This window comes from Fukomys damarensis, unplaced genomic scaffold (assembly GCF_012274545.1).
Source record: "Fukomys damarensis isolate Sample0158 unplaced genomic scaffold, DMR_v1.0_HiC HiC_scaffold_11, whole genome shotgun sequence".
Classification (NCBI taxonomy): Eukaryota; Metazoa; Chordata; class Mammalia; order Rodentia; family Bathyergidae; genus Fukomys; species Fukomys damarensis.
In genome coordinates this window covers 24,062,869-24,086,215 of record NW_022900923.1, presented here as the reverse complement: position 1 = coordinate 24,086,215, position 23,347 = coordinate 24,062,869, and the positions used below count along the sequence as shown (strand labels likewise).

At 38.5% G+C, this 23,347-nt stretch overlaps 1 protein-coding gene and 2 pseudogenes across 3 annotated transcripts in view; 2 read left to right on the top strand and 1 right to left on the bottom strand.

Annotated features, from left to right (window-relative positions):
- Cacna1e (calcium voltage-gated channel subunit alpha1 E) overlaps positions 1–23,347 on the bottom strand; it is a 397,594-nt gene that overhangs the window by 103,348 nt on the left and 270,899 nt on the right. The gene's annotated exons all lie outside the window — the stretch shown is intronic.
- On the top strand, positions 2,405–2,522 carry LOC117285633 (annotated as a pseudogene).
- Positions 20,416–23,319, top strand: LOC104866384 (annotated as a pseudogene).

Sequence of the window (23,347 nt, the reverse complement as noted above, 5' to 3'; positions counted from 1 at the left end):
AATGGTTGTATTTTGCAGAGTAGCCAAATCAGAAAGGTCAGAGCTAACTTCTACTTCTGGCTGATTTATTAGAATTTTTGAAATGCATTTCATACAAAATATCCAGGTACTGATAAATTATAAAAAGTACACTAATTAATAAATTCCCAAGCATACAGAAAAGTGATAGAAATATCTAAGTTAAAAAGTACAAAAACCAGGTATATGTTTTATAAATATTTTATCCTAGTCTGTGTCTTATATGTATTCATTTTCCTAAGAGTATTTTTGATAAGCAGATTTCTTTATTATGACAAAGCCCAATTTATCTGTTGTCTTGGTCTCATTATTTGTGCTTCTGAATTCTTTCATATATATACGTACACACATAGATAATTTTTTTTTTTTTTGGTACCGGTGATCAAACTTGAGTCCTTGTACTTGCAAGGCAGGGAGTGGAATCACTGAGCTAAATCCCCGGCCCCCAATAAATATCTTTCTTTTCTGAGTTTTTCAAGGATATTCTTAAATTAACTTTTATTTACAGAGAGAAATAAAAATCTAGATTTCTTTTTATTCCCCTCATATGAAGATACAGAGATCTAGGAAAATTTTTTAACAAAGACTTTCTTTTCCTCATTGATTTTGCTCTTCTGTCAAAAATCAAGCACACACAAATATGAGGGGCTCTCTGTTCTACTCCTTGCATCTATTTGTCTATCCTTACATTGGTACTACAGCACCTGGATTACAGAAACATTACAGTAAATTTTTTTAAAGTTACACAACTCATGACTTTGCACTGCTTCTTCAAGATTATTCTCACTTCTGTAAAGCCTTGAACTTTTATACCAAATTTATAATTATCTTGTGTATTTCTTCTAAACAGCTTGCTAGAATTTTAAGAACAATGAATGTCTTAGTATTATGTCTTTCAGTCCATAAAGATGGCATATCCCTCTAGTTTTAGGACTTATTTCAGCAATATTCTGTAGTTTTCAGTATAATGTTCTTAAGATCTTTCGTCACATTTATTCCTAGATATTTCATTTCTTCTGTGACTTTTAAAATGTACTTTTAGTCCATTTAAATTGAAATTCAACTTGATCATTGAAAGTATATAAATACATAACACAAATAATGGTCTTTGTATGTTGACCATATATCCAATGACCTTGTTAAATTCACTTACTAAGCTCCAGCAGTTTATAGAGTCCACTGTTACATTTTCAAAATATACAGTCATGTTAACTATGAAAACTTGTGTCTGTATTCTTTCCTTTTCAATTTTTATGTCGTTTATCTCTTTTCTTTGATTTACTGAAATGGCTCAGGTTTATATAACAATATTGAAAAGAACTGGTAAGTTCTTGATCATATCTAAATTATAGGGGAAAATGAATTTTTTATAACCCTTCATTATTAAGTATGATGCTGGCTATAGGGTTTTTAAAATAGATGTCCTTTTGTAAAATTGGAAAAGCTCCCTTCTATTATTAATTTACTAAGTCTTTTCTACAAAGACTATTGAATTTTGCAAAATTCTTTTTGTGCGTTTGTTGAGATGTTACAAGCTTTCTTCCTTATATTCTGGTAATGTGGCATATTACACTGACTGGTTTTCAAATGTTAAACCAACCTTGTATTCATGGATTAAACACCACTTGGTTATAATGTATTATCTTTTACATTCTGCCAGATTTGATTTACAATATTTTGTTATGGAAGTTTGCATCTAGATCATGATGGTATTATTATGTAGTTCTATTTTCCTATGGCATTTTGTCAACTTTAAGTATTGAGGTTATGCTGGCAATATCAACTGAGTTGGGAAGTATCCCATATCTCTTTACATCTTAAAGAAGTTTTTGAAAGATCTTTATTACTTCTTCCTTAATGTTTGGTAAAACTGATGGGCGAAATAATGTGTCTTGGAGTTTTCTGTGTGGAAAAGATTTAGATTAGGAAATTAATTTGCTTAATGGATGTGAGTTTATTTAGATTTTTCAATTTCTTATGTGAGTTTTGGCAGTTTTCAAGGAATTTGTTTTTTTTTCCAAGCCACTGAATTTATTGGCACAAAATTATTAATGATATGCCCTTATTTTACATGTATATACACACAAAGTGAAAAATCCAAAGGACTAACCAAAATTTTCCTGAAATTAATAACCAATCTTAGAAAGGTTGTAAAATACAAGTTAATACACATAAGTAAATTGTTTTCCTAGTTGCCATCAATGAACAAATGAAAGTTTGTACCATCTAAGTTAGCATCTTAAAAAATAAAACACTTAGGTAAAAATCTAACAAAAATATATACAAACCCTGTAAAAAGAAAACTGCAAAATTAACAAATAAAATAAAAGACTAAATAAATGGAGAGAAATTCCATGTTCATAGATAGGAAGATTCAATATTGTCAATCACCTCTTGGCCTTTTGGCTAAGATAAATTATAGTATCTGTTCTTATCAGTTCAATATTGTCAAGATGTCATTTCTTTGAAACTTGATACATAGATTCAATAAAATCACAACCAAAATTATAGCAAGTAATTTTGTAGATATTGACAAAGTAATTCTAAACATTGTATAATAAAGCACAAGATCCAGAACTGCTAATTCAGTATTAAAGAACAGTTAAAGAACCAACTACAAAATTTACTGTGAACCTATAGTAATAAAAACACAGTGGTGTTATTACAGAGAGACAGAAAGATTAAGGGGAAGAGTAGAAAGCCCAGAAATAGATCATATGAATATAGGCAATTGATGTTTGACAAAGGACCAAAGAAAACATAACAAAGCAAGGAAGGTATTTTCAACAAATGGTGCAGAAACTGGATTTCTACCTATGAAAAAATTAGACATGGACCATATAACCTTCATACAAATTAACTCAAAATAGATCATAGATGCTATGGTTAGATGTCAGTATACTCTTTCAAACTTCACAATGGAACTTAATCCCCAGTGCAACACACTGAAGAACTGGGCCATTAGGAGGTGATCTGACCATTAGTGCTCCACTCTCATGAATAGGATTAGAAACTTCATAGTAGAGCTTGTGGGAATTAGCTGGGCCCCTAGCCTTCTTCCATTTGGGCCATATAAGAATAGCATTCATACCTCTTGGCTTTTTTGCCCTTCTGTCTTGTGAGGATGCTACAGTAAGATATCATCTTGGAAGCAAAGATCCCTCACCAGACACCAAATCTGTTGGCACTTGAACTTGGAGCTCTCATCCTGCAGGACTGAGAAATGAACTTACACTATTTAAAAGTTAGCTAGTCTGTTGTATTTTGTTATAGCAGGAAAAATAAGATAAGGTAATAAACTTCAATATAAAATTCCCAGAAGACAAGAACAAACTGAGATGGCCTTGGGTGTAGAGATAGCTTTTTAGATACAACACCAAAAACATGACACACATAAAATTGATAAGATGGACTTTATTACAATTTAAAATTACTCTGCAAAGGAAAATGTCAAGAGAATGAGAAGGCAAGGCACCAATTAAGAGAAAATATTTGCAAAATACGTATCTGATAAAGGACTGATATACAAAATATGAAAAGATTCTCCACATTGTGGGGGCCCAGTCATGGTACACTGGAGTTTGACATTTGGAAAATAACTTCTTCCTGTACAATTAAAGCATCAACACAATCTATGTAACATTTGTTACTTTTCAAAGACAGTGTTTGTTAAACTTGTTTTGTTCTTTGACCCTGCCATAACAGGAACTTGGTAGCCAAAGATCTGATGTTATCTGTAAGAGTCAGGAAATCCGGTCTTTACATAAAGATAAAAACAATTGCTTCGTGCTTCCTGTTGGTTGTTGTGTGCCCTTAAAAGCTTCCTTTTGATGTGAGCCTTTAAAATGAGCTGTTTCTGTGAAATAAGTCAGACTTCTTTTGGTCTCCACTCAGGCTTGAGTGTTCTTTCCTTTCTCAATCCTCACTCCCCAACTGAGGCATGTCAGTGTTGTGACTGCTGGACCGCCACATCACATCATGCAGGAAAAAAAGTAAAACAATAATACATGTCTCTTAGAATGGTCAAAATCTAGAGCACTGACCAAACTAAACTGTGGTGAGAGTGTGAATATGAACTCTCATTCATTGCTGGTGGGAATATAAAATGGTACGGCCATTTTAGAAGGCAGTATGGCAGTTTCTTATAAACTAAATATACTTGTATCATATGATCCAGCAATTATATTCTTTGGCATTTACTCAAAGGAGGTGAAAACTCATTTCTACATAAAAATGTGCACATGGATGTTTATAACAGCTTTACTCATAAGTGCTAAAACTTGGAAGCAACCAAGATGTCCTTCAGTAGGTGAATAGATTAAAAAAAAACTGAGGTACATCCAGACTACAGCAGTAAATATAAATGAGCTCTTATTCAACACTAAAAATAAATGAGCTATTAAGCCATGAAAAGACATGGAGGAACCATAAATGCATATTACCAAGTGAAAGAAGTCAATTTGAAAACGCAGTTTGAGTATCACGTGTCCCTCTGAAACTCATATAGAAATCTGACTGTCATTGTGGTTGGATTGGTAGAAGTATTTAAGAGGTGATTAGAATTAAGAGGGATTAATGCCTTTCTTGCAGGTCTAGGTTAATTCGTGTGGTAGTGACTGAGTCCTCACTTTCTCAGGACTGGATTAGTCATTGTAAGAACAGGTTGATATAAAGCTATGTCACCACTCCTGTGGTTTGACTCTTCTGCTTGCCCTTCTTTCAGCTACATTCTGACAAGAATAAGATTTTGCCCACGTAAGCAGCCCCCTGATTTAGAACTTCCAGGTTTTAGAACTGTGGAATGAATTAACTTTCCTCTATAAATGATTGTAGCAGGTCCTAGATGTTCTGTTAGACAGCGGTGCTGAGCCTATGACACATGTGCCACAGCAGGCATGTACAGCCCCATGTGTCAGCATGCAAGCCAAGTGCATAAGCTGTTCTCTTCTAGACTAAAACCTTAGTATTTAGGTTTAATTGCAGTGGTGGCACTTTGCAATAAATAAGTGAGTTTTTGGTTGCAGTATAGGTACCGGAGTCTAGATTTGTCATCACTGTGTTAGACAATAGACTAAGGCAGCTACCTACTGGATAGTTTCAACTATATGACACTCTGAAATAAGCAAAACCGTGGAGATAGTAAAATGATCAGTGGTTGTCTGTGGTTGGAGAGAAGGAGGAATGAAAAAACACAGAGGATTTGTAGAGTAGTGAAAATACCCCATATAATACAAGAATCCTGAATTTAATATCACATTAAAAGGATCCTTCACTAGGATCAAGCGAGATTTATTCCTGGGATTCAAGGGTGGTTTAACATAAACAAATTGATACATGTGATATATATATAACATATTAGCTGAACGAAGGGTAAAAATCATATGATCATCTTAACAGATAAAGAAGTAGTATCTGATAAAATTCAACATCTTCTAATGATAAAAGCTCCTAACCAATTAGGTGTGAAAGGAATATACTTCAATCTAATAAAAGCTACCTACAAGGAGTCCACAGGTAACATTACACTGAAAAATGAGAGGCTAAAAGCTTTTCCTTGAAGATCAGGAACAAGACAAAGATAATTACTCTTGCCACTTTCATTCATTATAGTACTAGAGCAATTAAATAAGATAAACAAATTTGTCCAATTGGAAAGTAAGGAATAAAATTGTCTTCACTTGTAGAAGACATGATTTTATACACTGAAGACTCCAAAACTCACAATAAAAACTAAATATTAAAATTTAGTAATGTTGCAGGTTAAAACTGATACACAAAAATGAATAACTTTTTTATAAACATCTGAAAAATAAATCAAGAAAAAATCCCATTTATAGTAACATCAAAACATAGGAACAAATTTGCTGAATCCTATAAAACATTGATGAAAAAAGTGGAGGGACAAATATATAGAAAGTTATTCTGTGTTCATGAATTGGGAGAGTTAATACTGTTAAAATGTCCCTGCTACCCAAAGCAATCTAAAGATTCAATACAATCCCTATCAAAATTCAAAAATCATTTCTCACAGAAATAGTAAAAATAATCCCAAACACAAAAGACCTCGAGTAAAATAAATCTTGCAGGGGAAAAAAAGTCATCATATTGTCTGCATTCAAATTTGCATTATAGCAATTCAAAGAGCATAGTAGTGGGCACAGTGGCACATGCCTATAATTCCAGCTACTCTAGAGGCTGAGGCAAGAAAGATCACAAGTTTGAGGTCATCGTAGGCAACTTAGCAAGACTCTCTGTCAAAATCAAAATTTCAAAGGGTGGAATTTGGTGGTGTAGCTCTGTGCAAGGACCTGACTTCAATCCCCACTACCACAATTAATTAATTAATTAATTAACCAGCATGGTACTAACACAGAAACAGACATATATAGAAGTCAAGACAATGGAAGAGAACTCAGAGCCCAGAAATAAAGCTGTACATTTATGGTCAATTGATCCTCAACAACTGGCTTCAAGAAGAACTGGCTAAAACACACAGTAGAGAAAAAGCAGTCTCATCATTAAATAGTGCTGGGAGAACTGGCTACTCACATGCAGAAGAATGAAACTGGGCCCACATCTCATACTATATGCAAATACCAGCTGGAAATGTATTAAGTATATAAATCTAGATTGGCAACTGTAAACCTACTAAAAGAAAAGAGGAGAAAAGTTTCTTAACATTATTGACCTAGGCGAGTGGTGAATATTTCAGAGACCAAGTGCCCAAATAGCAACCCAAACCCACTTATTCATCACAAAGTGCCAACACGGCAATTAAACCTGAATACTGAGGTTTTAGTTTAGAAAATCAACATGATGACTTGGCTTCTGTGCCAACAGAGAGAGCATTGGTGCCTGCTGCAGCACATGTGCCAGAAGTTTGCCACCACTGGCCCAGGCAATGATTATTTTGGCTATGAACCCAAAAGTACCAACAGCAAAAGTAAAAGCACACAAATTTCTTGCATCAAATTTAAAAGCTTCCACACAGCAAAGAAATCAATCACCTGAGTGAAGAGAGGATCTACAGAATAGGAAAAAAATTACAAATTACATATCTCATAAAGGGTTAATATTCAAAATATGTAAGTATGAAAATAATTCAATATCAAGAAAACAACTAACCTAGCAAAATACTGGACAAATAATTGGGATAGAAATTTCTCAAAAGAAGGCATACAGCTGGGGATTTAGCTCAGTGGCACAGAGCCAGCCTTATAAGTGCAAAGTCCTAAGTTTGATCCCCAGTTAAAAAAAAAAGACATATAAATGGCAAACAAGTATATGAAAAAATGTTCATCCTCACTAATCATCAGGGAAATGCAAAGTAAAATCATAATGAGATATCCCATCATACCTGTTAGGACAATTATTATCAAAAAGTCCAAAGTTAAGTATTGGCAAAAATGTGAAGGCAATTCTTATATACTGTTGGTGGGAATACAAATTAGTCATTCAGAAAATACTATCAAGGTTCCTCAAAAAAATTAAAACTAGAACTACTAGGTGATCCAGTCATCCCTCCATTAAATATGTATCCAAAGGAAATGAAGTTAATATAGCAAAAAGACATCTGCACTACCATGTTTATTGCAGTATTATACACAATAACCAAGATACTGAATCAACCTAAGTGTTCATCAGTGGAAAAATGGATAAGGAAAAGGTGGTATAGATAAAACAGAATATATTCAGCCTTCCAAAAGAAGGAAATTCTGTAATAACATGAATGACAACATGGATGAACCTGGAAGATATTAAGCTACATAAAAGTAAACTAAAACAGAAAGACAATTACTGTATGATCTCAATTATAAGTTCTTTGGCAGAGATGCACTACTTCAAACAAAGGGGTTTTGGTTTTTTTTGTAAGTCAGTGAATCATAGTTATGAAACACAATGCTTCATGGTTGTGAGACTAGAATTACATTAATTAGTAAGAGAAAAAGCAAAAGATCAAAATAATAACTGGCTTCAAGAACCAATATGGGTATATTCTAGTAGGTTATCCTTCATAAGTCATCAATAACATTCTGTTTCTTACTTTTTTAACATGGGGAAATAATTTTTCTTGAAGTTATAGAAGAGATAAAAGAATAAAACATAAATGAAGGTGCTCTAGATACTACAACAAACCATATACTAACATAGGAGAATATGAAAACACAAACAAGATATAATTTTTCTTCCAGTCCAAGAAATTATGTCTGTCAGCACATCCTTTTACACCTGCCTCAATGTCCCTTCTTTTAAAAGCCCTAGATGCAGTTAACTATCTTTAGTTTCCCCTTGCCCCAAGCACAGGTGAGTCTCTAGGGTTCTTAGATTCACTGACCTTGCATACACTTACATAAAACCTCAGGCATGCCCTCTTCCTGAGCTGTGCATATAAACACTCTCTCAAAGAGTCATGCCCTAGCCAGCTTGAGAGTGGGCTTCACAAGCCCCAAGGCATACGGTCACAATCACTCTAATTAATTAGTAAATACAATCCTGATTTTCTGGCAGGACTATAATTCTTACCCTAAATGACCTCTCAGAGCATGGAACATTAAAGGTCAAGACAGACAGTAGGGAAATCTCAATAGAAAACTGATAAGTTTGGTGAGAGAGAGCCACCTGTTCTTGTCCTTGCCTAGGCCCTTGCTGCCCCATTAACTTCAGGGTCTCAGCTTCCACCTGGCCACTAGAGGTGGGGTGATACATTGCCCCTTTCAAAGAAAGGCACTTCTCCTGAAAGCTGTGAATTATGAGGAGAGCTTGATGAACTTCCCCTCTAGCCCAGGTTCCCAATCATGCTAATTGCATTTTTCTTGTCAAGAAGACAGTGAAACTCCTACATGTAATGCCAGTAAGTATAACAATAAAAATTAACAACACATGTCACCTAGGATCTCCATCTCTCTTTGAGGTGAGCCATAAAAAAGTCCAGAAGTTTGATTCAGCCTTATTAGGACTCTCTTTGCTCCTTACTCACACACCTGCTTACCAAAAGCCACCATTCTGGGAAAATCTCCAAATGAAAGTCCTGCTAGCATTCCACCTTGGCCTGGCCTCCTCACTACATTAGGAGGGTTTTATAATTCCTATTATGAATGATTCAAACTGCACATCTGCATGTTACTGCAGAATAAAAAATCCCCATCATCTTTCATGGGAGCCTGGAACACAAACACCCTGAAATCTTGGAAACCTAGATATTTGTCTCTGTAATTGGATCTAATGAGGGATGGAGAACATGGTCCTATCATCAAATGAAGAGAAAGGGCTAAAAGGATGGAAATAAAAATTAGAAAGTTCATTTGACTAGGATAGCCAAAGAGCACTGACTTGTCACAGTGCCTTGATTAGCCAATTGCCATTTCTGGACCTTGGTCAAATTTCCCTGGAGGGGCAAGGTGGCCTTATTTCAATTGCAAAATGCTACTTAAGGGTCTTTCTAATCTAAGCACTCTATGGGTCTAGCTAAAATAAAACCCACTGTTGGATATATTTGACTGCTCCCATGAAGTTGAATTTAAAGAACTATTATGCAAGGGTGAAGAATATGTAAGAGAGGGTCATGTTATATGTGACAGCACTTAGACAATCTTCAAGAAGCTATGTATAAAGGAACTATGGGAAATATGTGAATAATGCCCCAAAATTTCCTAAACAAAGTTTGAGAGGGAACCTTAAAAGTATCTCTGTTTGTGCTTTTCCCACCAAGCTTACACAGTACTTGGCATATAGTAGAAAGTATAGATTTATAGAATAAGTGAGGCCTGGACTGAGAATATCTGCTAGACAAGGGTTTACTGACATGGTTTTCACAACTGGACCCATCTATTCAAAACATGGCAATTTGAGTACAAGAAAAATCTGAGACCCTTACAGAAGTAAAAAAGAGGCACCCAAGAGGGTTTGAGATTGATAGAGGTGGTTGGGGGTAAGGTACTGACCAAGGAAGACGGCACAATGGGCCTGTTGCTAGTAAGGCACAGAATGCACTAAGTAATTACCCACAGTCCCTATCTGTCCGTCTATCTATCTATCTATCTATCTATCTATCTATCTATCTATCTATCTATCATCCATCCATCCATCCATCCATCAGCACTAGAGATTGAACAATACCCTTCACAATGAGCTACATTCCTAGCCCTTTAAAATTGTTTTTGAGATAGGGTCTCACTAAGTCATTAAATTGCCCAGCAGGGCTCAAACTTGTCCTCCTCCTTCAACCTACCAAAGTGCTGAGGTTACAGGTACATGTACTCCTAACATAGCACTCATTAGCATGCAGGATAAAAATCTGTGACTGCAAAACAGCTTGTTGTGAGGACAACATGAAATAATAGATGTAAAAGTATTATACAATAAGTTAAAAGTGGGCTGTGTGTTATCTAGAAAGGCACAAATACATTTTCTTTATAATCATTTTTCTGGGAGGGGAGGGGAGTCTTCATTTGCTCATCAAATTCTTATTTAGCACCCACTACTCACCAACATAGTGCTCATTACACAGATTACCTGAAAGCTGCTTTACAGTTTGAAAATATTTTCATCCAGAGCATCTCAAGAGTAACTCAGTCTCTGTAATACATTAAGCCCCCAAAGCCATTTAGAACCCCTTACTTCAAAAACTGTCAAATTGCAATCTAGAATTAACCTATTTATTTTCTGTAGCATTTACACTAAAAAGGCAACAAAATAGATTAAAAATTCTTATATTTAGAAAGAATATCCATGTTGAATAAGAATATGATACCAGCACCAAATGAGAAGCAGACAAAGCTGGTTGGCAAACCTAATGAAGATCAGTGGAGGAAATTCTGATAAGAAACAATCTCTTATGGCCAAGATTACAAGCATGGAATACAATCTTGCAAGAGACTGAAAAATTGCAAACTGAATAAAATTCAATAGAAAATGATTAGAACAAAAATTAGAAACCCTAGCCAGGCATAGTAGTCCATGCCTATTGATGCCTATTGTGTCCGTTACACTGAGAGTGAGGCAGGAGGGTCACTTTAATCCAGGAGTTTAGAGTCAGCCTAAGTAACATAATGAGAACCTATTTTTAAAAATACATCAGGAGATCTGGGGTTGAGTATGAACTTTGCCACTGCCTGTTTGTGTGGCTGTGGGAATTGGTTTTGTCCAGTCATTCAGACACAGATTCATTCAGTTCCACTAAATCACCTGCTAGATTGGAAATACAATATGCAGAAGATGTCATTGCCATACTCAAGTAAATCTAATCCTACAAGGAGACAGACAAGTAATCCAGTAAAGAATAGCTATGCTATAAATGAGACATGGATGAACGGGGAGAAGAGTGCCTCTAATTCTAAGGAATGAATTAGGGAAGGTGTTATATCTTGAAGGGTACATAGAGAATTAATGGAGATATAAATGCCTAAGAAAATACAGGATGGATGGTGGGCTTTGCTGGGAGAAATCATGAGAGTTCAAGAGTGGCCATGCCAAGGCCAAGATGCCAAAGCTGCAAGGTGGGTATGTCACATCCTTCTAGGTCTCTCCATGTCCTCAACTGTGAGGAGTATAATTTGTATGTATGCCTTCTAGTTACAGCATCTTGGAGCATCTATTCTTGAGTTCTGTGGGAGACTGCAATATTGATTATGGCCAAAGCAGGCTGCAAGCATTGCAAGCCATGAAGAATTAACCCCACAACTGGCTTGTTTTCAGAAGTGAGTCCAGCTGTCCTCTAATTACAACCACATATTTTGTCTATTCTGTTCCTAATTTGAGAATGCTTTGTCTTGTCCTTTACAAGCCTTGTCTCCATTAATTTCTATGAAAACTGCATGACTGTGCATTTTTTCACATAGTCTTGCCCTTGAATGTAGCTTATCTTTAATCCAATTGATTACCATAGAAATCAGTAGCTTGGACTGGTCAGTGCCTTTGTTGGTTGCACTGGCACTGGGCATCCTGGCTACCTGCTTTCTGTCTCTCTTAGTTCTTTTTTTTAATTGAATTTATTGGTACATTCTAGGTAGACAGTACAGTTACATTCATTACTGGGATCTTGTACCTTTACAGGCCAGGTCTTGGTTCCCATTTTTCCCCTTGTCCCCACCCTCCCTTCACCCCTTCCTCCCCTCTCCACCTTCAAACACTTTAATTCCATTTTTACATTTTCTCATATTTTTTTCCTTTTCCCTTATTCCCCTTTCCCTATCCTTCTCACTGTCTCTACACCTTTGGTCCTTTTCTTCCAATTTCACATTATTAATTGTCCCATTAGGATCTTGAGTACTATTTTAGTTTTTCACACCAGAGAAACTATTCAGTATTTGCATAGGTGTGACTTATTTATTTCACTTAGGAGTATATCCTCAAAATGTACCCATTTACCTATGAATGAATCTACTTTCTCATTCTTTGTGGCTGAGCAGTATTCCATTTTATAGAAAAAACACATCTTCTTTATCCAGTTTCCAAGTGATGGGCAGATGGGCTGTTTCCAAGTTTTAGCTATAACAAACTGTGCCTCTATAAACATGGGTGCGCATATATCACTGTGTTATGATTTTTTTAATTCTTTTGGAAAGATACCCCGCAGAGGGATGGCTGGGTCAAATGGAACCTCTAATCCTAGTTCTTTGAGGTATCTCCATATTGACTTCCATAGTGGTAGCACCAGTCTGCACTCCCACCAACAATGGAGAAAGGTTCCTTTCTCCCCACAACCGCTCCAACATTTATTGTTGTGTGATTTCTTGATAGCAGCTATTCTTTGTGGGGTGAGGTGAAATCTCAGTGTTGTTTTCATCTGCATCTCGCGAGTGACCAGTGATGTGGAGCATTTTTTTCATATATTTACTTGCTGCTTTTATTTCTTTGTCTGAGAAATGTCTGTTCATTTCAGATGCCCATTTTAGAACTGGGTCTTTATATTTGGGGAGGCTGGTTGTTTTGAGTTCTTTATATATTTTAGATCATAGTCCTTTGTCTGAGAAGCAGCTGGTAAAAAGTTTTTCCCACATTGTAGGTTGTCTCTTAGTTCTGTTGATGGTGTCTTTTGCAGTGCAGAAGCTTTTTAATAAGATGAGATACCAGTTGTTGATTCTTCCTGCTAGTTCCCGTGCTACTGAGGATTTGTTCATAAAGTCTTTTCCTATGCCAATGTCTTCCAGAGTTCTGCCTAACTTATCTTCCAGCAAGTTTAGTGTTTTTGTTTTTATATTTAGATTTTTAATCCACTTGGATTTTAATTTAGTGCATGGTGACAGATAAGGGTCTAGTTTTAATCTTTGGCAGGTTGAGATCCAGTTTTTCCAACACCATTTATTAAAGAGGCTATCTTTCCTCCTGTGGGGACTGTCAGCTCTTTTGTCAAAGATGAGGTAGCTGTGCATCTGGAGTTGTCTTCTAATCTGTTCCACTGATCCTCAGGTCTGTTTCTTTGCCAGTACCATACTGTTTTTATCACAGTGGCTTTGTAGTATAGTTTCAAAATGGGAATTGTTATACCCACTGCCAGTGTCTGTGGCCTAGGATGGCTTTTGCTATTCTAGGTCTCTTATGTTTCCAAATGAATTTTTGGATTCTTCTTTCTAGTTCTGTGAAGTATAGTGTTGGGATTTCAATTGGCCTTGCATTGAATCTATATAGCAGTTTTGGTAGTATGGCCATTTTCACTATGTTGATTCTTCCTACCCAGGAGCACCAGATATCTTTCCATTTTCTTATACCCTCCTCGATCTCTTTTTTCAGAGTGCTGTAGTTTTCAGTGTAGAGGTCTTTTGCTTCTTTTGTTAGATTGATTCCTAGATACTTCATTTTTTGGGGTGCTATTGTGAAAGGAATTGTTTCCCTAATTTCTTTCTCAGTGAGTCTGTTATTTGTGTACAAGAAGGCTATTGATTTTTGGGTGTTGACCTTGTATCCAGCTACTCTGCTAAAAATGTCAATTAAGTTGAGAAGTCTTTTGTTGGAGTTTTTTGGGTCTTCAATGTAGAGTATCATATCATTAGCAAATAATGACAGTTTAACTTCTTCCTTTCTGATCTTTATTGCTTTAATTTCTTTCTCTTGTCCAATTGTTATGGCTAATGTTTCCAGAACTATGTCATAGAGGAGTGGTGATAGTGGGCATACTTGTCTTTTTCCTGATTTCAGTTTTTGGCCATTTAATATGATGTTGGCTGTTGGTTTTTCATAGATAGCCTTTATTGAGTTGAGACACAGACCATCTATTCCAATTTTTTGCAGTTTTTATCATGCATGGGGATTGAATTTTGTCAAATGCTTTTTCTGCATCTATTGTGAGGATCATGTGGTTCTTGTCCTTGACTTTGTTAATATAGTGTATTATATTTATTGATTTATGTATGTTGAACCATCCTTGCATCCCTGGAATAAATCCAACTTGGTCAGGATGTATGACCTTCTTGATGATCCTCTGTATTGTTTGCTAGTATCTTACTGAGGATTTTTGCATCTATATTCATTAAGGAGATTGGCCTGTAGTTCTCTTTTTTAGTTACATCTTTCACAGGTTTGGGAATCAAAGTGATATTTGCTTCCAGGAATGAGTTTGGAAGTATTGCTTCTCTTTCAATTTCATTGAAAAGTCTGAAGAGTAATGGCAGTAGATCTTCTCTAAATGTCTTGTAAAATTCAGCAATGAATCCATCAGGACCTGGGCTTTTCTTTGTTGGTAAGTTTTTAATTACATTTTCAATTTCACTGATTGTGATTGGGGTGTTTAAAATGTTTTAATCTTCATCGTGCAACTTTGGTAATTCATAAGTATCTAGAAATCTGTCTATTTCTTCTGTGGTTTCCATTTTATTAGAGTACAGGTTCTCACAGTATGTATTAATGATCCTCTGGATTTCTGTGGGATCTGTTGTGACTTCGCCTTTTTCATTCCAGATTGCATGAATCTGAGCCTTTTCTTTCCTTTTTTTGATAAGGCTTGCAAAGGGTTTATCAATTTTATTTATTCTTTCAAAAAACCAACTCTTCAATTCATTTATTTTTTGTATCATTTTCTTAGTTTCCATTGCATTGATTTATGCTCTAATCTTTATAATTTCCTCTCTTGTTCAAGCTTTGGGTTTTTCTTGCTCTTGTTTTTCTAGGAGTCTAAGAGTCATCATCAGGTTGTTTATTTGAGCTTGCTCTGTTTTCCTAATGTGAGCATTCAGTGCTATGAATTTTCCACATAGAACTGCTTTCATTGTGTCCCACAGATTCCTGCATGTTGTACTGGCATTTTTGTTTATTTGTAAAAAACTGTCTGATTTCTTCTTTAATTTCCTCTGTGATCCATTGATTGTTCAGGAGAGTTCTGTTCAATTTCCATGTGTTTGTGAAGTTCCTATGGTTTCTTATGCTACTGATCTCCAGCTTTACTGCACTGTGATCTGATAATATACAGGGAATAACTTCAATTCTTTTGCATTTATTCAAACCTGTTTTGTGAGCTAGTATGTGATCTATCTTGGAGAATGATCCATGTGCAGCTGAAAAGAATATATATTCTGATTTTATGGGGTGAAACACTCTACAGACATCTAATAAGTTCATGCATTCAAAAGCTTGGTTCAGTTCTAGTATTTCATTGTTGATTTTTTGCCTAGATGATCTGTCTATTTTTGATAGTGGGGTATTCAGATCCCCCACTACAATTGTATTAGTGGTTATTTGATTTTTCATGTTACTTAATATTTGTTTTATATAGTTGGGGACATTTATATTTGGTGCATATATGTTTATGATTGTCATTTCTTCCTCTTGGACTGTTCCCTTTACAAGAATGTAGTGGCCTTCTTTGTCTCTTAATCAGTTTTGGTTTAAAATTTGCTCTGTCTGCGAATAAGGTTGCTACCCCTGCTTTTTTCTGTGCTCCTGTCACGTGGAGAATTGTTTTGCATCCTTTCACTTTCAGTCAATGGGCTTCTTTTTGCACTAGGTGTGTTTCTTGTATACAACATATTGTTGGATTTTGCTTCTTAATCCATTCTCCCAATCTATTTCTCTTGATTGGTGAATTGAGACCATTGACATTGATAGTTATAACTGATATGTATTGACTTATTATTGTCATGTTATTGTCCTTTTATTGACTCTTTTTATTTTTTGTCCTCTCCTTTTAATTTCTTGCCTTGGTTATTTGATTTGCTCTGCTGGGCCTCCTGGTGTTGTGATCTTTGTTGTCTTTTTCTAGGATATTGTTTAAAATCTTTGTAGTGCTGGTTTAGTGTTCATGAAGTTTCTCAGGTATTCTTTGTCATGGAAGTATCTTATTTCTCCGTCCATTTTGAAAGAGAGTTTTGCAGGATACATCAGTCTTGGTTGTAGTTTGTTTTCTTTTAGGACTTGAAATACCTCACTCCAGGCTCTCCTTGACCTGAGGGTTCGTGTTGAAAAGTCTGCTGTGATTCTGATGGGCTTTCCTTTGCATGTGATTTGTTTCTTTTCTCTTACTGCTTGTAGTATTTTGTTCTTCTGTTGGGTTTCTGGGATCTTGATTATATGTCTAGGTGTAGATTTTTTTTTATCAGGGCTAGTTGGTGTCCTATATGCCTCTCTTATCTGTATGTCTAATTCTTCCCCTCTGTTTGGGAAGTTTTCTGTCTTAATTCTTTGCACAGCTTTTTTAAGTCATTTGCATTTTCTCCTGGTACTTCATGGATTCCTATCAGTCTTATGCTATTCTTCTTTCCATCATCTAGGAGTTGCTGGATAGATTTCTCGTGCTCCCTTACTGTTTTTAAGAGACTTCTCTTTTCATCGTCATTGACTACAATCTTATCTTCTATATATGAGATCCTATCTTTGCATTCTTTTATTCTGTTGTGTACACTTTCAATGGAGTCTTTAATCTCCTGGATATCTGTTTGAATCTGTTTAATGGATTCCATTTCTTTCCTATATTGCGTGTTCATTGTTTCCATTTCTTTTTTATTCTGGGCCTTCATCATTTCTGTTATGTTCCTAAGCTCATCTATTATTTTGTCAGTTTCTGTTCTGGAATCTTGAATCAAGTCTTTCATTTTGCTCACCATCTATATGTTTATCTGGGAAATAATTTCTGTTTTGAATTTTTCTAGAGCTTGACTGATCAGTTTTTTTACTTCCTGGGCTGAGAGTTCTGAGTGTCCTGCAGCTTCACTGATTTTTCATCCTCTTTTGCCCTACTGTTTGCCATTGGTGGACTGGAAGTCTGTTTTTGTGGCTTGCTTAAGTGTTTTCTCATCTTTATTTTTGCTGTTGGGTTGCCCTTGATTCAATCTCTGGGTCATTAAATCTTCCTGATATCCTTGCGTCCCAGTCTTTGATTCTCTAATGACTTATAGACCTTTTCATTTTCCTAATTGAGAAAACAACTCATCAAATCAATCCCTATCCCTCATCCCTATCAATACAATCAGGAACGTAATGGGGTCAGCACCCTTTATAGCCCGCCATTCCTCTGCAGAGTGCGTCCAAGGACTGGCTCAATCAGGGGATCTCATAGCCAGGGGTGGGGCATGAAAAATGGCTAACCTCCTGGTGCTGTGTCAGAGTTAATCAGTGGTGCCTGCTGGAAATGGCGCAGCTCCAGAGGAGGCCCGTAGTTTGGGCTGGGCCATGCAGCAGAGGTGGCTTTGAGTCCAAGCTGGGGCTGTGACACAAAACTCACCTGCCTGGAGCTGTGTCAGAGCCAATCACTGGTGCCTTTGGAAACGGTGCAGTTCCAGAGGAGGCCCATAGTTTGGGCCGGGCCACACAGCAGAGGTGGCTCTGAGTCCAAGCCAGGGTGATGACGCTGTCTCTCTTAGTTCTGTCTTTTAGTTTTTTTTCTCTTCAGGCTTGCACAGTACACTGAGCAGGAGACTGGAGTCTACTGCAGAGGTTTCTGGTGACATTTCATGGGTTTCCAGTAATTGGTGCCCATTATGGAGGATTGAATCTCACAATCAATTGCCTGCTCAGTAAGGCCACTCAGAGTGAAAGAGAAACACAGACAACACAGAGCCCCTCACATCAAGGTAAAGGATATCTGAGAGGCAGCAAAAGCCAGAAGAAGAGGTAGGTGCTTCATACACAAGAAGGTAGTCAGCTGGGACTAAAACATGGGATAATCACTTTAGACCCACACTTCATGGTGTTGGCCTGCAGTGTTGAAAGAAATGCTGCAAGACACAGTTAAATATAATTGTCAGCTTTTACAAATAAAAACTTTAGATATTGGAGCCCTGTGTGCTCTGTTTTGTGGCCCATACAACCAAGCCTGGGATCTGCTCAAGCTTCTGTTCCATGGCAATGAGCGGCTGGTGATAACTGTTTAGTATTGGTTTTAGAACAACTGCTTGCCAAATCTGCTGTCTCTCATATGGAGGACTCATCTCAGAAAATGTGACATCATTACAGGCAAACCTCAGTCCACCCCATCTGGAGGAGGTCGAGCTGCCTCCCCCTCTGCTTGAGTGCTAAGACCACAGGGTGTCTACAGAGGAGGTGGGGGCAAAAACATGAGGAGAACTGCTTGGTTTTCAGCTGTTTCCAGTAGAGGTTATTGATGTTCTTAAAATTATTGTATGTTACACCCTTTTTTGAAGAAAGCTAAAAAAAAAACCTGATGAAGTTGACTGAACCATGGTCATTTGGAGTCCAAGTATCAGAGCTTGACTGAACAAAGGTGATCCCAAGAATATGAATATTCAAGAATATGAGTAACTACCAGAACATAACAGAACAATCATTAATGCTACTCACATAGTAGTTTTGACTGTTTGCCTCTTGGCTTTAATATTAGAAGAAGCTATATGACCAGCTGTGGCAAATACGTCTAAAGTCAAATACTTCACTGGTGGGGAAAGAATCTCTATAGCTTTCTTTAGCCCCTACCAGAGTGACAGAAAGTATGGCATAATAGAGTAGGCAAGGAGGAGAGCAGGTGGTGATGAGGTCAGAGATGGGGTGGCCACCCCACTGGCCCAGATTCTGGAGCAAATGTGAGAATGACTTGCCCAGAGTCTCAGCTGACCAGATGGCAGACACATGACAGGTTCAAAATATAAAGGAACCCTGTGAGGCAAGTATGATCTTCCCATCACTAATTGGAAAACCAAGAGTCAGTGAAGTTAACTAACTTATGATGAACAGGTACAGATCTTATCTCATTCTATTCAAATAGTCTCATTTTCTCAGGATTTAATGTGATTAACTTTATTCTGTGGGATGCAGGAAATCCTCAAAGAGTTTTACATAAGGAAGTAACATGATTAGATCTATTTTTGAGAAATTAGCTATATTTGTGCCAAAAATTACAGATGAGGAGACACCATTTGGTAGGCTACGGCAGGAACCTGGGTGTGATACAAGAAAGGACACTGAAAATAGACAGAAGGATGGGAAGATCAACAGATATTTACAGAATAAGATGGCATTCACAGACTACATAAGAGCCAGGAACTCCAAAGCCCCTCCAGGATGGCTAGATTGATGAGTCAGTAGAGAGAAGAGGTGGAAGTTTTGGTATAGGAAATTTGGATTATGGTATGATAAGCTTGAAGTAACTCATTCAGATTAAAAATAGGCCTTTGCAGCAAAGAAGAGAGTCAAAGCTTGAGGCTATGAAGCCAAAGATCGCAAAGACACAGAAGGTTTACAGCTGTGATGGTAAATGAGACTTCATGTGAAGATAGGGCAATAATGCTCAGAAAGGCTCCCTGTAGGGAAACAAAACTCCTCTAGAACCTATAGGAAAAGAATACATCCTGTTCTCAGATGTCTTTCCCACCCCCAACTTGCTGTTAGGCATGGCCATGTGACCTGTCCCAACTCATAACCTATACCTATAGGGAGAATATGACACAGCACAGCAGCCTTGATGCATTTAGGATCAATGCACTGCCCCGCTCCCTTTTCTTCTCCCTGGGCAACTGTGGACATGCTTGTTGAGATGGGGGCTTTGCAGGATAGTGGAGTCTCTATTGAGTGGCTTCTGGCAAGTTGCTTGGACCCTGTAGCTTCAGTGACCGCTGAATGTGTGTCCCTCCAAAATTTCTATGTTAAAATCCAAACCCTCAAGGAGGAAGTAGGAGCTTTGAGAGGTGATTTGGGCAAAAGAGTAGAGTAAAAAAGAATGGAATTAGTGGGGCTGGGGATTTAGCTAAGTGGTTCTATTGCTTGCCTGGAAAGTGCAAAGTCCCGAGTTCAATGGCCGGTACTCCCCCCGCCACCAAAATGGAATTAGTAAGGGCTGTGCCTGAGCTAGTGTGGATCATGGGTCCCAGGTTCTGGCCCACATGCACTGAAGTCCAGGTGCTTGCAAGCACCCTCACCTGCAGAAGCCTGGCAGGGACTTCTCCCCTGGGATAGGCTGAGGAATGGGCATGGGAGTGCAGGTTGACAACAGAGCAATGAAGGCCTTCTTCAAAGTCTCCCATGTCTCAATGGACTGTGGAATACAACAAGCTCTATACCTTAATAGTGGATATGAAGAGTGAGATTCCTTCTGATGCTCCAGAGACACAGGAGAGTCTGAAAGGGATCCTTTTGCATCCAGAGTGTATTGGGGCAGCCAAAAGTTTTCCTGCAGGAGTTGAGATGATTAATAGTAAAGTGAGGAATGAATTCTCTCAGTTGGGTGGTGATTCCGAAAAACAAGAGAAGGACATGAATGGTAGTCAGCATGAACAAGAAAAAATAAGTATTGTGAGGAAAAAGTGCAAAAGCCAGCGGGCCAGCCCTTTATACATGCAGAACTGTGCTAAAGAGAATCAGGGAGTGTTGGGACTCATACAACACCTAGAGGCTCCAAGTGATGAAGAAAATTATTCTTCCTTAAGTAACTCTCTTTCTTCTCCATCTAGCTTTCATTTTGGAGAGTCTGACACTGTGACTTCAGATGAGGAGAAAGAAGTCTCTATAAGACATTCCCAGACCATTTTGAGTGCTAAAAGTGGAAGTCATAGCGTACAGTCTCAAAAGTGGCTTCAGACTGAGTCACAACCTGTGTCAGGATAGTTAAAGAAAAAGCCCTGTTTTCATAGCAATTCAATGAGGAGACTTCCACGCAGAAAGAAATTTGTAAAAAATAATTCCCCACAGAAGATAAGAAACAAAAAGAGAGGCTATCAATGCAAAGGAAAAAAATGAGAAGTGTTAGCCCGAAGAAAATATGCATTACTACCCAGTTCTAGTAGTTCCAGTGAGAATGACCTCAGCCATGAGTCCTCTAGCTCATCAACTGAAGGAGAAGAGGATTTGTTCATTTCTGTAAGTGAAAACCACCGAAACAATCCAGCTGCTCCCTCAGGAAGTATTGATGAAGATGTTGTGATGACAGAAGCTTCCTTCACTCCCAGGTCACTGCCAGTGAAGAAATTAGTGTTACCTCAACTGACAGTGAAGTGGAGAGTGTAACAGCTGGGGAAAGCTATCGGTTTCGTTCAGCCCTTGGACACTCCAGATCTCACTGGAGTCAAGGTTCAGGCTCTCATGCTGGTAGAGCACAGGAGCTCTGGAGCTGCAGTAGGATTTTGACTGTGATACAGCCCTTGAGACAGAATGCAGCAGACCTGGTGGACCTCAGTGTTGATGAATATGAACCTACTGTAGTACTAACGACTTCTGTGAGAATGGAATCACCAACTACCAGTGTTTCCATTAACAATTCAGATCCATCTGCCTCTGAGCAGTCCTCTGATACTGTTTCAGCTGTCACCAGCAGCCAACCTTCCACGGTATCAGAGACTTCAGCTACTCTTACAAGCAATACTACAACTGGTATTTCTATAGGAGATGAATCAAGCCGGACTGCATCTAGTGCTGTGACAGAAACTGGTCCCTCTGCAAGGCCACAGCTCCCCTCTTGCTGTCCCCAGCAGTCACCCTGTGGAGCCCATTCACAAAATCTCCATGGGCTGGACCTTGCACACACAGGTTGCTTTCAGCAGCACAGCCATCATTTCCACCCCGCCCCCAACCACCACTATCCTCCCCACCCTGGTGTTCCCGCTTCTCCTACCTTTAGTGACCCTTCCTGCTCCCTGTAAAGGCTTCCACAAGTATAGGTGCCCTGTGGGGGAAATAGTGGCTCTAGCACCAGCTACCACGACCAGCAGGCATTGCCGGAAGATCTGAGCTACAGCGGGATCAGGAGTCACAGAAGTGATGGTTTTCACAAAGCATCTGCATTTGACCCCTGCTGCCCTGTGTCTTCTCGAGAGGCAATCTTTGGCCGTCCAAGCCAGTTACTGTCAATAGGCAGCTAAGGAAACAGCCTGGTTGCCCAGCTCCAGCCCCAGCCCCCTCCTCAGCCTTCTCTCTTTTCATGTCAGCATCATTTGCCACCTCCTTGTGCTTCTCTAACAAGGTAACTTCAAGGCCAAACCTCTGCCTGCCCCACTCTCATGGAAACCCCCCTTCCCAGACTCAGCCTCCACCCCAAGTGGATTATGTTATCCCTCATGCTGTGCACTCTTTCCAATCTCAAATGTCTTCTCAGACAACATCTCATCCTGTGGCAGCCCTAACCCCACCCACTTGGCCAGCACGGCAGAGCCAATCCTTCAGCACCTCCTTCCTCCTGTGCACCAGCCCATCTCACACCACATCCGGCCACCACGCCCAGCACACAGAATGAACCCACACAAAGTCATGCAGAGGAGAAAGAGGATGCAGCATCCAGCATGGATGCATGAGCTCCCCCGACCCCAAGCCTACAGGCTGCACCCAAACTATGGTCATGGGCATCACATTCTTGTGCCTCAGACAACGTCCTCACACCCTCGACAGGCTCCTAAGAGATCTGCCGGGGAGCCGGGCATTGAAGCTGGAGTGACTCCAGCCACCTACATTCCTGGTGCCTTGCACCTGAGCCATTACCACACGCCACCTCCGCTCCACCTCCTGCAGCATGGAGTGCTGCCTCTAATGGTTCCTGACGTGGCAGGCTATCCTCACATTCGTTATATCTCATCAGGCCTGGATGGAGCATCATTCAGAGGGCCCTTCAGGGGCAATTTTGAGGAACTAGTTCATTTGCCAGAAAGATGAGGAAATGTCAATCATGGAGCATCCCAGGGGACAATTGAAAGAAGCACATGTCCACATAAATACAAAAATAAGAAACCGCACTGCAAACAAGATGGAGAAGTGACTGAGGAAGATACAGAGGAGAAATGTATGATCTGCTTGTCTATTTTGGAGGAAGGTGAAGATGTGAGGTGCCTTTCATGTACGCATCTTTTCCACCAAGTGTGTGCTGACCAGTGGCTGAGTGCCAACAAGAAGTGCTACATGTGCAGAGGGGACATTGAGGTTCTGCTGCCAAGTGAAAGCTGACACTGTTTTTCCAAACTCTCATCCTTCC